This window comes from Eutrema salsugineum, unplaced genomic scaffold (genome assembly GCF_000478725.1).
Source record: "Eutrema salsugineum unplaced genomic scaffold, Eutsalg1_0 scaffold_18, whole genome shotgun sequence".
NCBI lineage: Eukaryota > Viridiplantae > Streptophyta > Magnoliopsida > Brassicales > Brassicaceae > Eutrema > Eutrema salsugineum.
In genome coordinates, this window is record NW_006256846.1 from 1,405,510 (window position 1) to 1,431,183 (window position 25,674).

At 40.7% G+C, this 25,674-nt stretch overlaps 2 non-coding genes across 2 annotated transcripts; both read right to left on the reverse strand.

Annotated features, from left to right (window-relative positions):
* Positions 1-1,306: 1,306 nt before the first annotated feature.
* On the reverse strand, positions 1,307-1,413 carry LOC112087348. Its single transcript, XR_002900033.1, has one exon. It is a non-coding gene; the product is annotated as a small nucleolar RNA R71 (small nucleolar RNA).
* Positions 1,414-16,459: 15,046 nt separating this feature from the next.
* On the reverse strand, positions 16,460-16,567 carry LOC112087375. The gene has a single exon (XR_002900059.1). It is a non-coding gene; the product is annotated as a small nucleolar RNA R71 (small nucleolar RNA).
* Between the last annotated feature and the right edge of the window lie 9,107 nt (positions 16,568-25,674).

Below are 25,674 nucleotides of genomic sequence, written 5' to 3' on the forward strand. Positions count from 1 at the left end.
ATTAGAGTTCTAAGTTGAAATGTTTGAGATCATGTGATTGCTTGTTATGTCTTTCTGTATAAGATTCAGTCTTCTTGGTTGAGAGATTGTTTGGTCACTTATTAGGCTTGATGCATTATGCTTGCTGATTGCTTGATTATATCTAATGGTTGTTAGACTTGATTAAGTGATTTGCAAAGGGATTATTGTCATGGGAATGAATTAATCTGATTAAGAAGCCTAGACTAAAGAGTAGCAAGTGTTGCATTATGTTCTTAGCATCATGATTCAATATCTAAAGCACCCTAATCAATGATCACATCTAGAGGTTTAGCTTTTATCATTTGCTTAATCACCATCATCTTGTTTTGTTTGCTTGCTTAGTTCATTAATCATAGCTTGTTTGTTTCTTGTTTTATGCTTTCTTGTTGCTGGTTTCACAAAACTCATCTTTGATTACTTGACTTAAGAACCTATCACATAAACTAGTGCCTAACTACCACACATATGGATTGACACCCCTTATACTACTTTGACAAGGGGATTGATAACCCATCTAAGGCTTTAAAAACCTTAGTTATCAATTGGCGCCGTTGCCATATTGTGTGGGGATTGTTAGCATTAGTTTCTGATATAGTTTTTGAGATCAAGTTTATTTTGTTTTACTGATCACCTTTCAAGCTCTGTCTTTGTTTTCAGGTTTATGATCACAAGAAGCCAAGCCAGAAGACAAAGAGAAAGAGCTGTTCACTTGGAGAGGTTAGGAATGAATCAGCAAGTTGGGAATGAGCATCAGGCTCAAGAAGCTGATCAAGGTCAAAGAGCTGGTAATGGGATTGGAATTCAGGCTCAACAGGCTCAGGTCCATCAGGGACACGCTCAGGGTAACCAGAACCAAGACCGACCTCAGGTTAATCCACCACAGCCCCACCCAAACCCACCCATACGTCATCAGCCCCAACCAGTCTTTGTTGGTGAGAATGACCGAGCTTATGCACACCAGTATGGAGCAGGAATCAGGCCACCTCCTGTCCAAAACAACAACTTTGAGGTGAAGGCCTCTTTGATCAATATGGTTCAGAATCAGAAGTTCCATGGCTTACCTATGGAGGATCCCTTGGAGCATCTGGATCAGTTTGACAGAGTTTGTGATCTCACTAAGATCAATGGGGTATCTGAAGACAGTTTCAAACTGAGATTGTTCCCATTCAGCCTTGGAGATAAGGCACATCAGTGGGAAAAGAACCTCCCAAGAGGATCCATCCACACATGGGAGCAATGCAAGATTGCCTTTCTATCCAAGTTCTTCTCAAGCTCAAGGACTGCAAAGCTAAGGAACCAGATTTCCAGCTTCACTCAACATTCTAATGAGACCTTTGGAGAAGCTTTGGACAGGTTTAGAAGCTACACAAATAAGTGTCCACATCATGGCTTTTCAGAAGCCTCTCTCCTTAGCACTTTGTATAGAGGAGCTGTTCCTAAGATCAGGATTCAGTTGGACACAGCATCAAATGGAAATTTCTTGGCAAAAGAAATCAATGCAGCTATGGAACTTGTTGAGAACTTAGCCATGAGCCAAGACACTTATGGGGAAGATTATGATAGAAGCTATAGAGGAGAAGATTCTGGTAGACACCAAGAGCTGGAAGAGAAGTTTAAAGTGTTGAATATAAAGCTTGACAAAGCCCTAGCTGCCACTCAAAAGCCTATACACTATGTGAGTGAGGAGAAGAGATGCTTCACAAATATCAATGAAGAGGGTCTCACTCAAGAGGAGTTGCACTTCATTGGAAATCAAAACAAGTTCCATGGAGCACCAGAACTTGTCCTATAGGAGCAACAATGTGGCCAACCCCCAAGACCAAATACACCCTCCTCAAAGCTTTGTTCAACAGAATCAGTACCAAGGTAACTCCCAAGGTCAACAGGGTTTTCAGCAACCAGCGGTTCAGAATCAAGGGAATAGCTTCACAAATCAAGTCAGCCTACAGCCAAAGGCTCCACCTCCTGGTTTTGGCCCACCAACTGTTCAACAAAGTCCTGATTTCAATGTTCTTCTCCAACAGCTCTTACTAGGACAACAAAAGATGGTATCTGACCTGGAGACACTAGGTACTGAACTAAAGTCTATTAAAAAGAACAAGGGCATCTGCACTTCTGAACCACAAGTCTCTCTTCCTGGTAAAGCTCTTCAAAACTCAAAAGATTATTGCAATGCCATCTACTCCAGTGAGGACCATTCAGCTGCTGTGCAAGAGATTGAAGACCTCCTTTATGGTCAAGTTTTTACTGAGAATGCACACACTCAAGTAGATGAGGACACCATTATAGATGATTTCATTGGCTTCTTACATGAACTCAATGAGGACATTGAGAGCAAAAGTGTGGGGGCAGCCGGTTCAGTTCTTTCTGTTCAGCAAGGGAATGATTCAGTGTCTATTGAAACAAAGGAGCATCCAACTGGTCAAGCAAAGCTAACAGATTGTGCCTCCACCTCTGAATCAACTCAGATGAAGCCCACCTCCCTCCCAAAGCTAGGCAACCCAGGGAAGTTCACCATCTCTTGCACTCTTGGAAACTTTAGAGTTGAGAATGCTTTGTGTGATTCAGGCTCAAGTGTGAGTATAATGTCTAAAGATATGATGGAGAAGCTAAAGGTCAAGTCTATAACGTCCTACCCCTCTTCTATCACCTTTGGTGATTCCTACTCCAAGAAACCATATGGATTTTTAGAAGACTATCCACTTCAAGTTGGTGAATGCATAATTCCCACTGATTTTGTGATCATGAAGATGAAGAAGACCAAAGAGCTCCCCCTATTGCTTGGAACTGCATTTCTCAACACCACTGGTGCAATGATTGACTTTGATACTCAAAGAGTGGTGCTTACAAAGGTGGATAAGGATGCCTTTTACCCTGTTCAACCACCTTTAGCTGAATTTTGTGGATCAGTTGTTCAAGAGATAGAACCCCCTAAGGTACTTGAGATGAAGTATGTAGGAAGTGCTGGGATTTTAGGTGGATCCCAATCTCTTTCAGCTGTGGAAATGGAAAAAGAACCTCACACCAACTCTGTTTACAAGGATGGGACTGAACAGCCATTGATCAGAGAAGAAGACATCTTGCTCTCATGGTCCCCTACACTTAGTGATCTAAGGATGATTAACACCAAAAGTGATGGCTCAGCAACAGAAGAGAAGAGTATTAAACCTGATCTTTCTTCTCAAGACTTTGATCTCACTCCTTGGGTTGATGATGATGGTTCTCTGAAGTATAAGCTGGATTGCAATGGGAAGCCAGGTCTGTTTGCTGAAGTGAGGGCATGTCTCACAAGGGCCATCTTTGATAAAGACCCAGATGGTATTCAAGAGCTGGTGGACAAAGGTCTCAAGGTGGGATCTCAAGGACAAGGGTCTAATGGTTCCCAAAGGCAGCAAACCAACTCAGCTTTCTTGCTCAGGACCATTGAAGTGCTGAAGAGCATCAGTGCTCAACCTCACCCCAGCTGAAAACAGGTTTTTGAAAGTCAAACTTAGTGACTTTAAACAAAGTGCTCTTGGGAGACACCCCAAGCTTATCCTTGTATATAATCTTTTAATTCTTTTCTCTCATTTCTTTTTCTGTTTTAGGATCTTTTGATGGGTTTTGTGAGTTGGTCTCAGGTACTAGGTGATCTTTGGAGTACATAGCTCAGTGATGAATGGAAAAAAAAGCATGTGAGAGAGAGCTGAGAGAAGTGTTTAAGGCCAGAAAAACGTTTAAATCCCAAAAGCTGCGGCCTAGGAGTGCGGGTCAGAAGAGAAGAGCCCAGGCCGCAGCAAGACTCGGAATTTACTCCGGCCTGGGCGTGCTACCTGGTGTGAAGGAATCCTGGCCGCACAAAACCTGGGGAAGCCCGAAATGTTTAAGTCCCATTTACTGCGGGATGGGTGTGCGGGTCAGAAGAAAGGGAGCCAGGCCGCAGCAAGGTTCGGAATTTACTCCGGGATGGTCGTGCGACCTGGAAAGAGGAAGGTCAGGTCGCAGCATGAAGAGAACGGCCAGAATGCCTAAGTAACAAAAGCTGCGGGATGGTTGTGCGGGTCAGAACAGAACAAGACCAGGCCGCAGCAAGAAAGTTCAGGCCAAGCCAAATCCATCTCCAGTGGTGTCTGGCCTCATCTGGTGCAGATACTCACTCCCCTTTTGCACAAGAACCACACCAGGTATCACTCCAAACACTTGTAAATGAGCATTTAGCATTTTTCTTTATCTTTTGCATTTCATGTTTGACTTTTTTCTCTTTCTCATGCTTTTATAACACAAGGGACTGTGTTATTTAAGTGTGGGGGAGGGGTTTTGTGTTTACTAATCATGTTTATTCTGCTCTTATTTTCCTTTTCACTTTGAGTCTCATTTTGCATTCATCTAAGTGCATTTAAAAACCAAAAAATGGAAAAATCTGAAAAATTTTCACAAAAAATGTTCATGTAGTTGCATTCACATTTTAGGTTGAGTCTAGTTTGCATTTTCATATAGGTTGCATCTTGCTGGGAGTAATGATAGGTTCTTTCCTTGAGATTACATCACCTTGAGAATTTGGATTAAATATGCTTGTGAAATGACTTAGGTGCTTGCAAGGCTTGAAATGATTTGAATCTGAGAAGCAAGTTTGAATTGAACTCAACTCTAATAAGTGAAAACCTTGAACTTGACTTGAAATTATCTTTGATGCATTGTTTGAATAAGCTTGTGAATACCTATATACATATTTGAGCTAGAATCCTGTTTTTACCACCCTCTTCCTTAGCTCAAATAGCTGAGTCCACATCTGGATCAGTTTTCCTCACCTTGAACCCATCCTTCCTTCAAGCCAAATGTTTGTGTGTGATTGAAAGGCCACCTTGGATCAAACTTAGCAGAAAGTGTTAGGTTTAGAGCGACAAGGGCAAGTCTCATTGAGTGTTAAGTTCCATCATCAAGGAGCTGAGAGATTTGGTGAGAACTAAGTGTGGGGGAATACTTGTTGGTGAGTGGAAAAAGGAGAGATGAGTGGAAATAAAAGGAGAATGGTGGGAACTAGGGGATAGAAAAAGAAAAGAAATCAGTCTTGGAGTTTTGAGTCAAAGAAAGTGAGCTCTAGTGTTTTGAAAAGAAAAAGTCTAAGAAGCCCAAGAGCTCAAATGTTTTAGAAAGAAAGAAAAAGAGGCTAGAAGTTACAAAAAAGAAGTGAAAAAGAGCTATGTAAAGTTTGAACTCCAAGACTTGAGTGTGAAAATTAAAAGTGAGTCCCCTAGTGAGAGGAAAATGAGTTTGGAAAGTGAGGATCTTGAGAGGTTGAGCAAGTGAGAAAGCTTTGAGTAGAGTGTGGGGTGGGATGAGTCCTTGCCCTTGTATGCATAGGTTGCTTTTTACCTTTAGCATTCTGCCAAAGTTTGATCATTCATAGAGAGATCCCCTTGCTGCATTGAACCCACTCAGGCGCTGATGAGATCATTTTAGTCTCATTACCTCACCCTAGCCAAACTTTGCTTGTTTGAACATTGCATCATTTGATCCACTTGGTAAAGAGCTTAATGAATGTCAAAGAGTTGAGGAATAAGAGAACTTGTGGAGATTACTGTTGAGTTGATACATCAGAGTATGGTCTTGCATTGCATATTGAGCATGAACTTGAATTCTCTTAGTTGTCACTTTTCTCTTTCAAAGGAAATATGAACTCCCAATGCATTCAACCTCTCTCTCTCATTTGTTCTTTTTGCTTGAGGACAAGCAAAGGATAAGTGTGGGGGAGTTGATATATTCATAAATTGCATCATTTAATGTACATATTCTAGTCAAAATCATGTCTCATTTGCATGCATTTTAGGTCTTTAGGCATTGTTTTAGGACTTAGGAGATTGCATTAGGTCCAAGAGAGTTTTGCATGTTTTGGAGTGTTAAACAGGTGCTTTTGGAGCCAATTTGGAGTGGATGATGTGATTCAGATGAAGAAATGGAGTTGAAATGATCAAAAATGGTGAAAAGGAGCAATTTTGGGTTTCTCGGCAAAATGATATACTGATGGCCGAAGATTCTCGGCCAAAATCCTTCCCGCGGGTAGCTTTCTCGGCCAAAAACACGTACCGCGGTCAAGTCTCTCGGCCAAAATCTCCGGGTGCAGACACGTTTCCGAAATCGCCCGTCCGGGGAACCTTCCGGTCAGATTCAGCTATCGGAGTCTTCATAAAGGTTGGAGATAATTGAGTCAAGAGTTCATAACAGTTGGAATCAAGGCATTTGGACCACGGAACTGAAAGATATGGTAATCGGAAGACGAACAGGTCTCGCAGGTATTCCGGACCGAGCAGATCAGTTCTAAAGGATGCGAAGGACGGTGCACTTCCAGGCCGATTTAGTTTCCGGGTCCTTCATGAGAACCATAGCCATTTGAGTCTTCTTTCCAGAACGTCCAAGAGCATTCAATTCGGATCTATGAGCAGAAAGATACAGTCTCCGGAATGGACACATGTCTAGACGCCTCTCTCTGGTCGTGTACATGCACTGCAAAGATGTGCCCTCCAGGAAGCCTTACACTTCCCAAGCACCGAAGCTTTCTTCACCAAAGTTGGAGATAAATGAGTCCTCTGTCTTCTGCAACTGAAATCATTCAATTCGGACAAGTCTCATAGGAGTTACACTCTCCGGAATGCGAAGTGGTCTAAGCTGCTCTGGATGCTGCGAGATGGTCTTGCGACTTGGTTAACCCGCACGATCACTCGCAAATCACTCCGACTTGAGCCTGCGACCTAGGTGCAATAGAGACCAACCCGCACAGTTTGTACATTCCCCAGAAACCGCCTTAGCCCTGCGAGTTGGAGAGGAAGGAGACCAAGCCGCAGCAACACTCGCAAAACACTCCTACTTAGGCGTGCGGCTTCACAAGACAAGTCTTCATCTACTGCGACTTAGGTGTGCGACCTGGGACATACTGGACTGACCCGCAGGATTTCCACTTGACCCAACTGAGCCGGGTCAGTACCCAGTTTGTCCTGGGCTGACCCGGTCCATTAGCACTTAGTATATATAGTTTTTTGGGAGAAAAACCCTAAGATCATCTTCTCTCTTAGTTTCTCTCTAGTTTTCTTTCCTTTGAGTGTAAAAACGTTTTGGATTAAGAGAGATCTCAAGGATTTAATCAATCTAAGTCTGTTTGTCATCATCTCATCATTTCATTTCTGCTTCTAATCATGATTAACATCATCTCTTGCAAAAGATTAGATGTGTTCTTCATGATTAGTGAGTAGTCATCTTTTAAACTTCTAGGTGTGTAGATTAGGGTGCTTAGATGTTTGATTGGTGATGTTTAGGGTTTAGATTCTCATTCCATTTCCTTAGTTAGTTGCTCCTAATGCCAGATTTCCTTGGGAAAGTGAAATCTGGGTTCATAGGCATTTCATGCACCAAAAGTGTTTGATGAAATGCCTGAATGAGCTAACTTAAGGGTTTATGCCTTTTTCATCATGGGAATGATTTGTTAAATGCATGAATGACATATTAGAACTGTTTCTTAATGCTCATTGATTCATATTTCACAAATGATGATTTGGTTTGAAAGTGGATTAGTGTAGAGATTAATGCCTTCATGAGAGGATTAGTCTAGATTAGAGTTCTAAGTTGAAATGTTTGAGATCATGTGATTGCTTGTTATGTCTTTCTGTATAAGATTCAGTCTTCTTGGTTGAGAGATTGTTTGGTCACTTATTAGGCTTGATGCATTATGCTTGCTGATTGCTTGATTATATCTAATGGTTGTTAGACTTGATTAAGTGATTTGCAAAGGGATTATTGTCATGGGAATGAATTAATCTGATTAAGAAGCCTAGACTAAAGAGTAGCAAGTGTTGCATTATGTTCTTAGCATCATGATTCATTATCTAAAGCACCCTAATCAATGATCACATCTAGAGGTTTAGCTTTTATCATTTGCTTAATCACCATCATCTTGTTTTGTTTGCTTGCTTAGTTCATTAATCATAGCTTGTTTGTTTCTTGTTTTATGCTTTCTTGTTGCTGGTTTCACAAAACTCATCTTTGATTACTTGACTTAAGAACCTATCACATAAACTAGTGCCTAACTACCACACATATGGATTGACACCCCTTATACTACTTTGACAAGGGGATTGATAACCCATCTAAGGCTTTAAAAACTTTAGTTATCAATGGTACTCATTCTCTGCCACCACCCGTTCTGGGGTGAAGGAGATGAACGAGCTCCGAGCTACTATAGCTCGGACAGCCGCCGCTCCACCCGTTAATTTAACAGGAGCTGATATACAGGCGCAAATCGATCATTGGAGGGCAGAAGAAACAGTAACTCGTGGGGGAAACTGGCACACTCCTGCAAATATGCCTGAAGGTTATGGAGTTCATCATAATTGGCACAAGAAAAGTATCTTTTGGCAACTACCTCATTGGAAATATCATCTGCTCAGACACAATCTTGATGTCATGCACATTGAAAAAAGCTTTTTTGATAATATCATGCATACAGTTATGAACGTAGCGGGAAGAACAAAAGACAATGGTAAGTCAAGATTGGATTTGCCTGATTTATGCAACAGAAGTGAGTTGCATCTACTGAGAAACGGGAAAGCACCAGTTCCTGTATTTCGGTTGGGTGCAGATCAAAAGTCAGCATTGTTCAGATGGTTTTTTCTGACGTTAAATTTCCTGATGGGTATGTCTCTAATCTTTCCAAATCTGTTGAGAAGGGGGTAAAGTTTGCTGGGATGAAAAGCCATGACTGCCATGTGTTTATGCAACGATTATTTCCATTTGCATTTGCTGAATTCTTGCCCAAAAACGTCCATGAAGCTATTGGAGGCATTGGTGCTTTTTTTGGGATCTTAGTACACGAACATTATCAGTTGATGTAATATCACAACTGGCATTGAATATTCCAATCTTGTTGTGCAACTTGGAAAAGATCTTCCCACCATCATTTTTTGATGTTATGGAACATCTTCCTGTTCATCTCCCACACGAAGCAGAGCTCGGTGGACCCGTTCAGTACAGGTGGATGTATCCGTTCGAGCGTTTCATGAAGCATCTTAAAGGTAAAGCCAAAAACCTAGCTAAAGTGGAAGGCTCAATTGTGGCGGGAAGCTTGACGCAAGAGACTTCACACTTCACTTCATACTATTTTGCACCGAAAGTACGAACACGCAAAAGAGCTACTCGTCGATATGATGATGGAGGAGTTGGCCATACATATGCCGTTGAAGGTGTACCTGACATATTCTCGCCGATCGGACGTCTTAGTGGAAAACTAAAAGATGTTTGGTGGTCCAATGAAAAAGATTATCATAGTGCACATACGTATATCCTGTTAAATTGTGAAGTGTTGTCATCGTATGAAAGGTACCTTTTAATTTAATTAATAATATCTTTATTAAAGTGTCAGTATTAAAACTATTTGTTGTTTTTCTCAGCACATTTGTTGATGAGGTTAAAGAATGCATATCTGGGGTTTCTGAAACTGAAATCAATGATCGTAAAGATCAACAGTATGCCCAGTGGTTAAAAGGACAAGTACGTATAAAATTTTAATTAAAAGACTACTTTAATTTGCTATATATATCGAATTCAAGAAATAAAAGCGGAATTTTTTTCTTATTAGGTGGACCCGAATGATCCGGATGAATTTCCAACATGGATCCATGAGTTACTACTAGGTCCGATGGCCAAAATAACTACAGCCTCAATGTATTTCACTCGGGGCTATGTTTTTCACACATACCGTCCCGGTGCAAAGCGGACGACAACTAACTATGGAGTTTGTGTGAGGGGTGAAATCGATTTTTATGGAGTTGTGCAAGAAATAATTGAAGCAGAGTATCCTGGATTGTTAAGGCTGAAAACTGTTCTCTTCAAATGTGATTGGTTTGATCCAACTGTTGGACGAGGGGTACGTCTAAACAAGTTTGGTTGTTGACGTGAACAAATCACGACGGTACAACAGGTTTGAGCCATTTATATTAGCTTCTCAAGCAGAACAGGTAACATTTCTGCCATACCCTCGAGTTCGATCAACAGGAATTTCATGGTTAGCAGTAGTTAAAGTGGCTCCGAGGGGCAAGATTGTAGGGGTTGAGGATGTTCCACTTCAACAGGACACTTGCGTAGATCTGTCTGAACCAGATGTTGATGAGGAGATTTTCTTAATAGACCCTCGGAACAGGCAAGTTGAAGATCTTCCCGATGATACAGAAGAAGAAGGTGATGATGAGTTTGCTGAAACCGATGATGACGATTTGGCGGAAGAAAACGACGGTGATGGTGATGAAGTAATAGAGGAAGATGAATCTGATTGAGTTTCATGCATTGTATTTAGTGAATGTTTGTTATTATGTAATTTGAAACTTTATTTGTTTGAATTTTTTAAAAACCCTAAAATTCGATTTTACGACGGTTTTACGACGGTTTTTCTAAACCCTAAACCCTAAGTCTAGGTTTTAAGCCCTGAATGAATAGGGTTTCAACATTACGACGTCTTTACGACGAACAATCGTAATATCGTCGTAAAGTTACGACGGTTTTACGACGAGTACACTATTTCGTTGTAATGTCGTCGTAATGTTGAAATCCAAGAATTTGAATCTTTTATATCTTATTGGTTGTAAGGTATTTCCCAAATGTTTTTGATTGGTTATCTTATTTTTGATATGAAATGCTATCAATCTGATCAAAATCAAAAATTTTAAAAAAACATACATATTTACAAGTTCATGCATGTTTTCGTAAATGTTAAGTGAAAGGTTATATATTAGATTACGGAATTTCAATTTTTACTATCTTATGTCATAAATCCATCATACATGCAAAGTTGTAAACCTTTTGTTATATGTTAGGATACAATAACCTTTGCATTGTTCTTTATGCAATATCCCATTTATAAGATTTAGGGTTTACTCACTTTTTTAAAAAACATTGTAAAACTGTCGTAATATACTCGTAAAGTTACGACGGTTTTACGACGATTAAACCCAAAACCGTCGTAACACCGTCGTAACGTTTGCACCGGATAGGCTCTTGATCCGAGGTACGAGGTTATGAATGTTTAGACGTTATGACGATTTTACGACGATTTGGGGTTTAATCGTCGTAAAACCGTCGTAACGGTCAAATGCTCCCATCACGACACGTGTCATGTCATGCAGTGGACCGACTGTTATACAACCGAATCGTCGTAAAACCGTCGTAGTGTTACGACGATTTTACGACGATCACAAAATCTATATAAGGGACGCGAGATTTCCTCCTTCGTCGCTCATTCCTCTCTTCCCTCTCTCTCTCTAGAAATCTCTCTATCTCTCTACAAATAAACCTCTCCCTTCTCTCCCTACTCTCCAGCCAATTAATTTGTAAGTATTTTTGTTAAATTAATTTCATTACATATTATTTTAGATTTAGGTTCGGAATTTAGATTTAGGTTCGGAATTTAGATTTAGGTTTCGGAATTTAGTTAGGCCCGGATTTTGGTAAATTTAAATAAATATTTGAAAAATTAGTAACTAATTTTTTAAAATTTTGTAGATTCTGTCGATATGGCTCCTCGGGCTAAGAGATTTCACTACCGACAGCTCGTCGATTCTGACGATACAGCCCCGTCTACCTCGGCGACCGGATCAGCCATCCCGGAGTCCTCGGGAACACAACGGACGGTTTCCCAACCGGTCGTTGTTCCGCAGCCGGCACCGCCTCCACCACCACCAGCCGAACCAGCGGCTCACGCCCAGGCCGATCCTGAGGCTGATCCGATCCCGCCTGTACCGTATGCCCAGTTTAATTACTATATTTAATTAATGTAACTTTAGTTTTAAATTAAATTTCTAACCATACTGTTTTTAAAATATTTGTAGGTTGCCCCAAAGAAAAAGGGGCAGGTATTAGGGATGGGGTCCATCCGTGATACCCTGAGAGCTACGGCGACTGGTCACGTCCGGGTCCCGGATCTGGTTATCCGCCAGGAGATCGATCAGATGCGGACCCGGTACAAGACAAGGATCGACCAGCTCTACGGTCTCTTCGAGATCATGGGAGCCGACAACCCGGTACTCATGGCGCAGTTGGACAAGCTGCGGGCTGATGGGGTTGTCGGATCGTCTGCCGCCGGGTCATCCACTAGGACGCAACCGCCGGTGCAGACGGACGAGGAGATGTTCCAATCTCTCGGGGTTGAGCCTCCTAGAGCCGGAGATCAGGCGCCGGCGGAAGCATCAAACCGAAGACCCGGCAAGGAACACGTCCAGGACGATGGGGAGGAGGCCGGTGACAGGATCGACGGGATCGACGATTTAGATTTAGATTTAGATCTGTAGGGTTTTTATATAAATTACAATTAATTTTAATTTCAAATTTTAATAAATTTTATATTATAAATTTTTTTTTTTAATTTAAATTTTAATTCGAAATAATTTTTTTTTTAATTTTCAATTATATTAAACGTCGTATAATCGTCGTAATAGCTTTATTAAAACTGTCGTAAATTCGTCATAAATATTACGACGAATGTACGACTAAAATGTGCGACGACAAATACGACGATTATACGTCTGTGCTTTACGACGATTTTACGACGAAATGATTAAATACTTTACGATTGATTTACGACGATTTATGCGTCGTACATTTTACAACGATCTTACGTCGACCATTAACGACCACTTAACGACGGTCCAGGCCAAGACCAAGTCGATGCAATTTGATGTAAAATCGTCGTAAACTGTACGATGCATTTACGACGATTTTGTATCCCTCGATGTTACGACGAAACGAAACCGTCGTATATTATACGACGATTTTACGACGATTTGTCTATTACGATGATGACTTTACGACGATTTCGAAATCGTCGGTAGTCCGTCGTAATAGCACTATTACGACGAAATAACGACCATTTCGGCCGTTGTAAAATGATGTTTTTCTTGTAGTGTTAAAAATTGGTAGTAATTGATAAAACATACATATTCTTTCGCCCATGAAGGATATTCATCGGCTCTTTTTGCAGAGAGATCTTTCTCGGAGAGTTGTGGGTATTTTGTGCCAATATAATCTTCGAACATCCTACACGTGTACGACAAACATATATTCAATGTGATAAAATGATAGTAAAATGTGAATTGTGAAATACCAAATAAGATATACCTCTAAAAAGGCTGAAAGTATTCACAATTTCGCAAAACATATGCATGTGCAATTGTGTGATCTTTTTCTGAAAGCCATATTTCATTCATTTGCCCACTTGGCCGACCTACGTGAGTAAATATTTCAGGAACTCCAGGGACATCATATACAGGGACTTCACCTTCATCAAATCTTGATAATCTTACCCAATATTGAAATATAAATGAGTTAACATCAATGTAAATTTATCTTGTGGCCAATTAAAACAGAAAAAGAAAATGTAATTACGAGTTTACCTTGATTTCGTTTGATATGAGAGGCAAAGTAGTGCTCTGTAAAATAAGCAATCTCAAAATTGATATATAATTCAACAATTGATCCTGAAGCATATATTTTGTTCTTCGCTTTTGCTTTCAGTTTTTTGAAAAACCTTTCAAAATGATACATCCACCTATACTGCACATGGCCTCCTAATTCAGCTTCATAAGGAAGATGTATAGGCAAGTGCTCCATCACGTCAAAAAACGATGGTGGAAAGATCTTCTCCAAATTGCATAAGATTAAGACTATGTTTTGTTTTAGAATCTGGACCCGGTTTTTTTGCAAAGTTCTTGAACATGAGTCCCGAAAGAATGCTCCAACCCCTATATATTCAAAATCAAGTTAGAATAAATTACTGTAATCATATTTTATGTGTACCATTTAATAGGCTATAAAGCACCTGATAATGCAAGGTGGACGTTCTGGTCTAGGAGTTCTGCAAAGACGAATGGAAGTAGCCGTTCCATAAAAACATGGCAGTCATGACTCTTCATGCCAGAAAGCTTTCCCTTCTCTATATCAACACAAATAGCTACGTCTGACGCATAACCGTCTGGGAATTGGACCGCTTTCACACATTACAGTAATCTTCTTCTTTCAGCTTCTTCCCATGTGTATACCGGAAAAGGAGCTTGACCATTTTCATCAACATGTAAGTGTGCCCGATCACAAAATTGATCTATATCCAATCTTGACTTGATAGTGTCTTTGGATTTCCCCGCCACACTCATAAGAGTATTCATGATGTTGTCTGATAACACCGTATTTTGACCACTTTTATGGATCATAATTGTATTTTATGCAGGTGTTTTAACTCTGTTTTCAATGGTTTTTAAAGTGTTTTCAATGTTTTAGAGTTTCAAAAGACTTTACAGGAAACTTGGGCAAAAGATATGAAATTTGGAACAAATGAGCAGTTTTGGATAAATGCAGACCGTCAGAAGTATGACAAGCAATGAAGACCTTCTCACCGTCTGATCACCCCCAAAATTTGAGACAACATAGAGGATCCAACCAGCTTTTAATGCACTTGGTTTGGAGACAATCCAACGGTTAGATCTTCAGATACTCCCGATGCAAGAATGACTGAAAATGCAGTTCCGGAAGAGAGCAAGTGCCGGGACCGCGGCAAACACCCATTTTCCTGCGGGTAGAGCCACCGCGACCGCGGAACTTGGTCGTTCACTTTCCCGACGACTTAATTAAAGCCCAAATCAATTCCTTTCGTTATTTTTGAAGCCCTAAGTGTCCACAACCACCCCAGAAGCTATAAATACCCCCTTTAGGTCATTCCTAAAGGTGTGGAGACGACATAAGATTAAAATAGAGAGAGAATTCGTGTGGGTGCTTCACAAACCCTAGAGAGGCCGCCGTATTCGAAGAGGAGCCGCCGCAGGAGTGACCATCGCGCCTCCTTCTGCTTCTCTGTTCTTCATTCTTTTTCCTTCTTTTCTTTAGTTTCCTGCACTTTCAATTTCGTTTATGATGCTTTGTTACAATATGTTTGAGTAGTTACCCAGTTGGGTTTAAAGGGATTTTTCAAAGGGAATTTCATGTGTCTTTGCTTATGAATCGATAGATTTAGGATTTATAATCTTATAGATGTTCTTCAATTGCCTTTATTCTTACTGCGTGATTCTTTGCTGGCCACTTAGAAGCCGATCTGATATGATATGTTGCGAAAGTTTTCATTGATTGTCTGAACTAGGGTGAAACGAGCAATTCTTCTATAGGAGTGGAAACCTACCTGTAGTTGAGTTGTGAATGTTGATGAGTCTTGTCCTGCTATTGCATCTTCTCCCTTCCAGAATCAGAGTGGAAACCTACTGATTAGGGTTGCGAGAGATAGTTGTTTAGTGCTGCGAAAGTAGGCTATTCATACTCCCGTGCCTCGAGTTCTAGAACATACGTAGTTGATTACCTTTATCATATGTTTAAAATCGACATAGCTTAGTCCATGAACCCCTGCGAATTCCCCTTGAGCCCCAACGTTTGTCTTTTATTGCTTACAACCTTCAATTTCATCTGCTTTTGAATCGCTATTTATCTGCTTTTCATTCGCTTGTTCTTTGCTTCAAATCGCCTCTTGTTTAATCGCTTTCTATTTGCTTTCACTTGCTTTCATTTTTATTTGCTTTTTACTTGCTTTCTAGTTTAGATTTAGTGACAATCAAAACCCAAAACCAAAACCCAAAACCTTTTTAGTTCTAATCTGATTTAAGCGTTGCAGTGAATTCGTACTGAAACAACTAAGTCTTTGTGGATCGATACCCTAAGTACTACAGCGCACATCTGTGCACTTGCAGACATTTAGGGGTTATAAATTGAAAACCTGAAGCTTAGTAAAACGAAAACAACCAACCCCGTTTACAACTCGCAACAAGTTTTTGGCGCCGTTGCCGGGGAACTAAATTTGTTTCGTTGCGAATCCCAGCTTAAATCCATTAGAACACTTGTTTACTTTTACTTTCTCTTTTGAATTTTTCAGGTTTCTCTGCAATGAGAGACCGGGAACATGTTCCGGAACTCTTGGTGATCCACCAAATCGTGTGGATGGTGATCCAAGTGATGATGACCTGACTGATGATGAGTTTGAAGAACCGATTTATGATGACAATGAGCTAATCGGATCGGTCAAACACAAAGATGATGATGAACTGATTGGAAATTTTGATTCACTCGAAAAGTTCATGGGAGATCGAAGAGCTATTCAACCAGCCTTACTTGAGGATGGCAAAACCGAAATTAAGGTACCCCATATCCATTTAGTTCAACAAAATCAATTCTCTGGTTATTCATTCAAAAACCCGATAGACCATATCGAGACGTTCGAAGAATTATGTGTAACCATTACAGCAAATGGGGATTACCACAAGTGTAGTCTTTTCCCATTCTCTCTTAGAGATAAGGCCAGCAAATGGCTAAAATCTTTGCCACCTGCTTCCCTAAAAACGTGGGCAGCGTGTAAAACTTCTTTCCTAAATCTTTTTTACACTAGAAATCTTGCAAATCTCTTAAGAAAGAAGATAAGAACTTTTAAACAAAAAGAAGATGAAGATCTTTTAGATACTTGGGAAAGATTTAGGGAATACCAAAGAGATTGTCCACACCATGGATATGCCGAGGAATACCTGCTAGGTATCTTCTATCGCGGTATAACTCCAGAGTTACGACACTCTTTCGACATAGCAAGTAATGGAGATTTCACAACTAGAGCTGTAGAAGATGCTCACGTTTTCATTAAAAATTTAGGAAACAACACCCGAAATCAAGTAACCTTTGGTACTTCTGCACTTCGTGAGAAAAAAGAAGAAATTTCAGAAGTTATAAAGTGTCTCCGTCACATAATGAGTCATCTTGGATTGCAACAACCAAATAAGGTACACAATACGTGTAACTTTGATGGCTGGGACTGATGGTGACTTGAAGTGGTTGTCGAGGGTTGTCAAGTTTTACCCTAATTGAAATCAATAACCGCAAGTGCACAGCTGATCAATTGTAGTACTTAGGGATCGAATCCACAGGGAAGGAGGATCTTTTGCTGCAAAAAGCCTTTGAAATAAGTTAAAGTAAGGAAATCTAGAACAAAAACGGTTTTGTGAGGGTTTGGTGGTGTGTTTAAAATGTAAAAACGAAATATTAAAAGAGAGTGCGGAATTTAGATGGCGTAATAACTAAACTTAACGAAAATAACTAAAAATGATAAAAACCGATATTCTAATGCTTAAATGAAAATGAACTAAAAAGGAAAGACAATATTGAAGTAAAGCTTAAAAAAAATCGCAGGAAATCAATGGAGAAAAAAGCGTTGGGGTTCAGGGAAGTTTTCTCAGGGGTACGACCGATTCAAAATTTTGCTAGAGAGTAAATTGATAAGATCTTAGCTTAAATTTTTCGAACTGGAGTCACGGACGTATGAATACGCCACTGTCGTGATCATAGACAACTATCTCTCTCAACCCTGGCCAGTAGGTTTCCACTCTGGCCCTGGAAGAGAAGAGATGCATTATATTTAAGACTCGTCCTAATTCACAAATCGCCCATAGGTAGGTTTCCACTCCTATGGTTGTTTTGCTCTCCTAAACTAGATCTGATACCTGATGAACACTTTCGTGTCACCAAGCATCTGGATCAGATTGTAGTTCATGACGCTACCCTCATGCAGTAAAAACGAATTCAGAAGAAAAATTTCTAAGATTCAGCTCAATAGCCAATGGAATCCTCACCGAACATATAAATCCCCATCGAAAATCCCTTAATCCCAACAATAAAACTACTCAGACATAATAAACGAAATCAAAGACATAGTATTAAGAAGTAGAATAGAAACCGAAATTGAAAAAGAAAGAACAAGGGTTCAAGAGAACAAATCTCTCTCTCCCTAAAAGCTAAAGCAAAAACAATAAAAGTTTGAAGTAATGAAAGATGATATTCGGTTCCTAGGTTACACGATTTCTAGGGCTCCTAAGACATGTATTTATAGTGCTCAAGACCTCTCTGGACGTCACTTAGGGTTTCTCCAAATGTGGGCTTCAGAAATGGGCTTTTTGGGCTCGGAGGTTGAAGGCCGCGGTCGGGAGTGCTCTGACCGCGGGGAATGGGTGGTTTGCCGCAGTCGGGATGCTCCTGACCGTGGGAAAATGCTTGTTGGCCGCGGGTGGAAGTGCTGGCCAGCTGGTTTACGGGACATCTTGCTCTTCGCGTATCTTTTGATAGAACCGTTTGATTGCCAAGCTGTAAAGTGCACTGGAAAGCTGATACTTCCATCTTTAAGGTCTCCAAATTTGAGCTGGATCAGACGGTGAGAAGGCCTTCAATCAGGGGTGAACTTCTGACGGTTTGACTCTGAGCTGAAATCTGGTTTTCTATCCATTTTGTTAAGCTTTTCCCTAAGTTTCCTGAAAAGAGTCTTGAAACTACAAATACTAGAAAAACGTAATAAAAGTACTTAAAAGCAATTAAAAACATAGAAAAAGTATTTCAAAACGACCCATAAAAGTGGTCAAAATACGGTGTTATCAACTCTTCCAGACTTAAACCTTTGTTTGTCCTCAAACAAAGCAAAAGCCTAAACTGGTTAAGTGAAAACAAAAATAAGGAATGCACATCTCATAGACATGAACTCCTAAACTAGGACCAAAGATAATGCATCAATCCACAACTTAGTCTAGAAAATTCTCACTAATGCACAAGAGATACTAGTCCACTTTTTCCGTCATACAAAACTTAAACATTTTAAATCTTGATTTCAGTCAACTAGCTCTCTACATTCATTAAGTTCAATAGTGAGTTCTCATTAAAGACATCATCCAGGGTTGACGGCGTTTGGCATTAAAGGGCTATTTAAGTGGTGGAGTTAAAGTGTTTCGGGTTACCTGAAGATCTGGAGGATGCAAGATAATATGCAAAACCGCAAGAGAGATAAGGACATGTTGATGACCACAGTTTTCAATCACTTCTTCTTGCCAAATGTTGTTGCATAATCCTTCCTCCTTTGTTGTAAACAGATGTTCCCCCAGACTTAGATTCTTTCCGGGAATCAGAAAAACAATCTCCAAAACTCCATAAAATCAAACTCCAGTTGTCTTGGGACTTAAAATTCGACCTCTCTAGTCTCTCTAAGGCTTTTATCTCCTTTCTTTTCTTATTTTCGGATTTTTTTTTTTTTTTTTACGAAAGGAAATGCCTTTTGAAGAGAGAGAGACTAGATGACGAGATTGTACCAAAATTTGAGATTTTCCTAAGGCAAACTGAGTTTCTCTTGTATTGAATCCTTCCGGGAACTTTTCCGGCAAATCGCAGGTCTCTGTCCTTGGTGACTGAAAACTGCGTCGTTCCTCTTTCTCTCCAACGTTTTTGCACTTATCTGCATATAAGACAATAGAAAACAAGAGTGCATGTGGTTTGAAAGAGGATTGGTTAAGGTGGGGAACTAGCTAAAGATGAACTAGCCATTCAGGATCAACAGAGAGTGGTAAAAAGATAAAGGAGTCCTGAATGTATGATTCGTTTCCCTGGTCTAATGCTTCAATGAGAAAATTAAGTCCAAATTAAGTCCAAATAAAACAGAGCTAGTGTATCCCTTCATCTAAATCGAAATCATTCAAATTCCTCTGGGGTACTTCGTTTCAAATGTGCTTAGCTACCGCCTAGTCTAGTCCAAAACCATGAATGAGCAAGTCACTAGGAACAGTCTAAAGCACACAGTCAACTATCATTGATTCATGTTCACCATTCCCTTTAAAACGTATTTTGTTTTGAAAACCGATTTTGAAAAACTTTAAGGAAAATGCAAAAAATGTAGATAATGCAAAACTTATGAAAGAAAAGTGGTTAGAAAGGGATAAAATCCTCCCCCAGACTTAAATCACACTGTCCTCAGTGTGAAACAAGTCGAGATTGGATGAGAAAAATGCATAGATAATCGAATTGGTAAGGACAAAGAGAACTTACCTGGATCCAGAATGCTGGTGGAGATGAACCGGATTCATTCGAAGGGGTTTGGGAAGGTGATTAGGTGGTGATGAAGGTGGTGGAAGGTGATGAATGAGGTGGAGGGTGATTGGTGAGGTGGAATGGGGTGAAAGGGGTGGTTTGGGTCGGGTTTGATGTCAACGACCAAGTGCCGCGGTCAGGGGCTATACGACCGCGGCAAACAAGCACTTGGCCGCGGTCAGGATTACGCGACCGCGGCCGACGGTAGGTTTCCTGCGGTCCGGACACCTGCGACCGCGGGGGCTTATATCGCGGCCTCTTCCTGCTTCTCCTTGGTGCCTGCTGGGCCGAGCAGTCAGGTACCATCCTTCTTTTTGGTTTTTTCTGGTTTTTTGATTTTTTTTTTTTTTTTGGCTTTTTGTTTTATAAGAAACACCTGAAACTAAGAAAAAAAAAAAGATCAAAAGCAAAAGAAAGAAAAATTCTAAAGAAAACAATACCTAAATGGGTTGCCTCCCATTAAGCGCTTCTCTTTTAAGTCGTTTAGCTCGACTTTCGGTGTTGGACGTGACTTATTCCAATGAAGAAGACCTTGTCCTGAGACAAGTCTTTTTCGACATCTCCTTGCTTTGCTTAGCAGGTTCTTCGTCACTCCAAAGTTCTTCTTCAAACTCTTCTGTTGCAGGACGTTTTCCTGCTTTGCTGTTGTATGGAGCAGCTTCTGTGAAGACATCTTTGTCGATATTAGCAAATGAAATCCTCCGGTTTGGCCAGTCCATTATAGCTCCGGAAGTTGCTAGAAAATACCATCCCAAAATCACTGGATATGTTGCATCTCTCGTTTCGACAATGTAGAAGTCGACAGGCACTATGCAATCTCCTATTCTCAAAGGCTATTCCTTGAGGTGTTGCATTTGAATCGTCAGCTACGCTAATCTTTGCTCTAGTCCTGCGCAGGTGTCTAATACCAAGTCTCAAAGCAATTGCCTTGGACATCATGTTAAGACAAGCTCCAGAATCACATAAAACGTTTTTAAACATTTCTCCTCTAATAGAGCAAGAGATAAGAAACTGACCTACACCTTCTATTTTATGAAGTGTTCGAACAGGTTTACCTTTTCTGGCATGATTGAACAAGTCTTCTATCTCAGGGATTGATTCTTTGCTCTCACAGAAGTAGTGGCCTATCATAAAGTCCTTGCAAGCTTTGGCAAACATGATTCCTTCAGGTAAATTTCGAACCACATCATTAAATTCATCGAGCTTTTCTTTGCTGATTTTGTTGGTGTAGTGGCTGCACTCTTCCGGTCTTTGGAGATGGATTGAATAAACAGCAGCATCAGGGGATGTTCTGGGGAAAGTCAGACGTCTGGCCCTCCCAAAATAGGTTCTGATATCCTCCTTTATCTCCTTGCTGTACCTAAAGAAAACTTGCAAACAACCAAGATGCCATATATCATCGAAACCTGTGTAAAAAGGGATCGATTTCACAAACTTGTTGAATTCAACGAGCCTTTCTCTGGAGATTGGTGCTCTTCATTCCACCATTTTGTCTGGATTCCCTCCTTCTATGAACAGACGATAGTCTTCATCTTCGAGGTAGTGCCCTTCATATTCATCTTCATATGCTAAGACTATGTTGCAAGGGAGTACCTCATTTTCTTCTTGAGATGTCTTGGAGTTGATAGCATATACCGTCTGCTCCTGAAGAGGGGTTTTGACCATCCCAGCAGATGTATCAAATGAGCATTGACCTGTAGGAGTTGAAGAGGGCTGAAGGGCATCTGAAGGAGTGCTGGCCGCGGGTAGAAGCTCCACGACCGCGGGTGAAGATGGCTTTGCCGCGGTCAGGATGCTCACGACCGCGGCTGGAAGCTTGTTGGCCGCGGTCACGTGAGTTCTGACCGCGGGAATGGGGCGCCGAGTCGTTTCTTCAGTTTCGTCTACTCCTCTGCCATCTGGTCTGATTCCTGTACCTTCTAACTCCGTCTCCTCCTCTTTTAGGCTAAGATCTTCGATGAGAAGCGTCGAACCATTCGTTTCACATCCTTGCATAAGCTTTTCGACCTTCTTTTCGATTTCGTCGAGGGTACAGACTACTTCGTCCACAGTTGAGTCTATTGTCTCTGCTTTCTCTTGAACCTTGTGTACTCCATCCCAAATCTCTTCCACATAGGAATAGGTTTGGTTGTTGTGGTAGTTAATAGTCTCTTCTGCTTCACCAAGTTTGATCTCTAAGGTGCGGATGCTCCAACCGGCTTTGCGAATGCGAACTTCGTGTACTCCAACTCGTTCTTCGATTGCTTTCATCCTCTCCTTGACGGTTTCGGCACCTTCGTTTAGCTGGCTTTCGACGGTCTTGACTTGAGCTGAAAGATCTTCAAGCTTTCTCTTAAAGAGTATTGACAAGTCGTCAATTTTGGATCTTGCTTGAACGTCGAGTAAGTGCGAGACTGCCAATTCTAGTAGCTCCAATCGGTGAATAGGTTTGACGTTTTCATTCTTGTGAGGCAGTCGACGAGCAGGTTGTTCAGGGTTGGCCATTTGAGGTGCGCAAGGTTCCTTCTGGGACGTTCTGTTGTCTTCGCTTTGAGTTTCTTTGTAGAGATTGCTTAGATGCTTCTCTCTGCGTCTGGTGGCTTGAGAAGTGTTATAGAAACCTTCCTCATTTTGTTTATTTCGATTTATAGGATCCATATCTTCTGAAATGGAAACAAAATAACCAAAAAATGGAAAGTTGCAGAAAAGGGGGTTCTAGAGTCGATTTACTAACCTTTCTCGGGGTTTTGCAGAAAAGAAAACGCGTGCCTTCCCCGGCAACGGCGCCAAAAACTTGATGGTGACTTGAAGTGGTTGTCGAGGGTTGTCAAGTTTTACCCTAATTGAAATCAATAGCCGCAAGTGCACAGCTGATCAATTGTAGTACTTAAGGATCAAATCCACAGGGAAGGAGGATCTTTTGCTGCAAAAAGCCTTTGAAATAAGTTAAAGTAAGGAAGTCTAGAACAAAAACGGTTTTGTGAGGGTTTGGTGGTGTGTTTAAAATGTAAAAACGAAATATTAAAAGAGAGTGCGGAAATAAAATGGCGTAATAACTAAACTTAACGAAAATAACTAAAAATGATAAAAACCGATATTCTAATGCTTAAATGAAAATGAACTAAAAAGGAAAGACAATATTGAACTAAAGCTTAAAGAAAAATCGCAGGAAATCAATGGAGAAAAAAGCGTTGGGGTTCAGGGAAGTTTTCTCAGGGGTACGAACGATTCAAAACATTGCTAGAGAGTAAATTGATAAGATCTTAGCTTAAACTTTTCGAACTGGAGTCACAGACGTATGAATACGCCACTGTCGTGATCATAGACAACTATCTCTCTCAACCCTGACCAGTAGGTTTCCACTCTGGCCCTGGAAGAGAAGAGATGCATTATATTTAAGACTCGTCCTAATTCACAAATCGCCCATAGGTAGGTTTCCACTCATATGGTTGTTTTGCTCTCCTAAACTAGATCTGATACCTGATGAACACTTTCGTGTCACCAAGCATCTGGATCAGGTTGTAGTTCATGACGCTACCCTCATGCAGTAAAAACGAATTCAGAAGAAAAAGTTCTAAGATTCAGCTCAATAGCCAATGGAATCCTCACCAAACATATAAATCCCCATCGAAAATCCCTTAATCCCAACAATAAAACTACTCAGACATAATAAACGAAATCAAAGACATAGTATTAAGAAGTAGAATAGAAACCAAAATTGAAAAAGAAAGAACAAGGGTTCAAGAGAACAAATCTCTCTCTCCCTAAAAGCTAAAGCAAAAACAATAAAAGTTTGAAGTAATGAAAGATGATATTCGGTTCCTAGGTTACACGATTTCTAGGGCTCCTAAGACATGTATTTATAGTGCTCAAGACCTCTCTGGACGTCACTTAGGGTTTCTCCAAATGTGGGCTTCAGAAATGGGCTTTTTGGGCTCGGAGGTTGAAGGCCGCGGTCGGGAGTGCTCTGACCGCGGGGAATGGGTGGTTTGCCGCGGTCGGGATGCTCCTGACCGTGGGAAATTGCTTGTTGGCCGCGGGTGGAAGTGCTGGCCAGCTGGTTTACGGGACATCTTGCTCTTCGCGTATCTTTTGATTGAACCGTTGGATTGCCAAGCTGTAAAGTGCACTGGAAAGCTGATACTTCCATCTTTAAAGTCTCCAAATTTGAGCTGGATCAGACGGTGAGAAGGCCTTCAATCAGGGGTGAACTTCTAACGGTTTGACTCTGAGCTGAAATCTGGTTTTCTATCCATTTTGTTAAGCTTTTCCCTAAGTTTCCTGAAAAGAGTCTTGAAACTACAAATACTAGAAAAACGTAATAAAAGTACTTAAAAGCAATTAAAAACATAGAAAAAGTATTTCAAAACGATCCATAAAAGTGGTCAAAATACGGTGTTATCAGGGACAACCCATTGTATTCTTATGATCAAGGGATGATGAACACTGCAGAAGTCTATCAAATTCAAGATTTTCCATTCGTTTCTGATCACCGCGGGTCCATTCGTTCGGACCGCGGCCAAGCAAGCTTTTACCGCGGTCGTGCTGGTTCTGACCGCGGCCAAGACGTGTTTCACCGCGGTCGTGAGCCACCTGACCGCGGGAAATTGTCTTCCGAGCCTGGTTGGAAACCACCTTCCGAACCAATCTTGGGTATTCAATCTAGTCCTGTTTCCTATCCAAGTTTTCCCTCTTCTGAAGCTGAAAACCTAAACAAAAAGATTCTAGAGCTTGAAAAATCTATGTCTCAAGAGATTAGTGATCTTAGATCTGAACTAAAAGAGATGCAGAAGGATTCCGATACCCTCCTTAGCATAATGGTCAAAACTAATTCTAAAAACTTAGAAAAATCTGAAGAGGAGCCAAGTGAAAATTCTTTCGAAAGCTCAAGTGAAGCAGATCCCTCCGATGATGTGAAAGCTATCACACGTAGGAGTGATTAGCTTACAAAGAGCCTGAATTTCCTAAAGATCCCGAAGACGAGGAAAAGGGTAAGGAAAAGGAGAAAGAAAAAGAAAGAATCACGAATGAAGATGTTGAAAAAGAAGTGGTAGGAGAGAAGGATGGAGAACAAGTAAGAGAAGATTCATCCCGGGAAATCCTTGGAGAAGACCCACTACCACCTCCACCAACTCGTGTCTATAAACCTAAACCTCCATATCCTAGAGCCTTAAGAGCCCCTAAGAAAGAGAAAGAAAAAGCTAAGCTGAAAGAGTTGATCGATCAATTAAATGTGAGATTACCTTTTGTAGAAGCTTGTGCTATGATTCCTGCTTTAAGAAAATACATGAAGGGTATTCTAACAAATTCTTTAACTCTTGAAGAAGGCGTTATGATGATAACCCATGAATGTAGTTCTATCCTGCAAAGCCGAATCCCTGAAAAGAAAAATGATCCTGGAAGCTTCGTACTTTCATGCACCATCAATGATGTAGCTTTTGAGCGTGCTCTCTGTGATTTAGGATCTAGCATAAACATGATGCCTCTTTCTGTAGCAAAACGTTTAGGACATCACACTTTCAAGCCCACTAAAATTTCTTTAGTATTAGCTGATCGTTCTGTTAGACAACCAGTAGGTATCCTAGTAGATGTTCCTGTAGAAATCGAAAAATGTTCCATACCTACCGATTTCGTAGTTCTAGAATTAGAAAAAGAACCTAAGGATCCCCTTATTCTTGGACGACCATTCTTATCTACAGCCGGATCCATAATCAATTTTCTTGAAGGAAAAATCGACCTTCATCTAGCCGG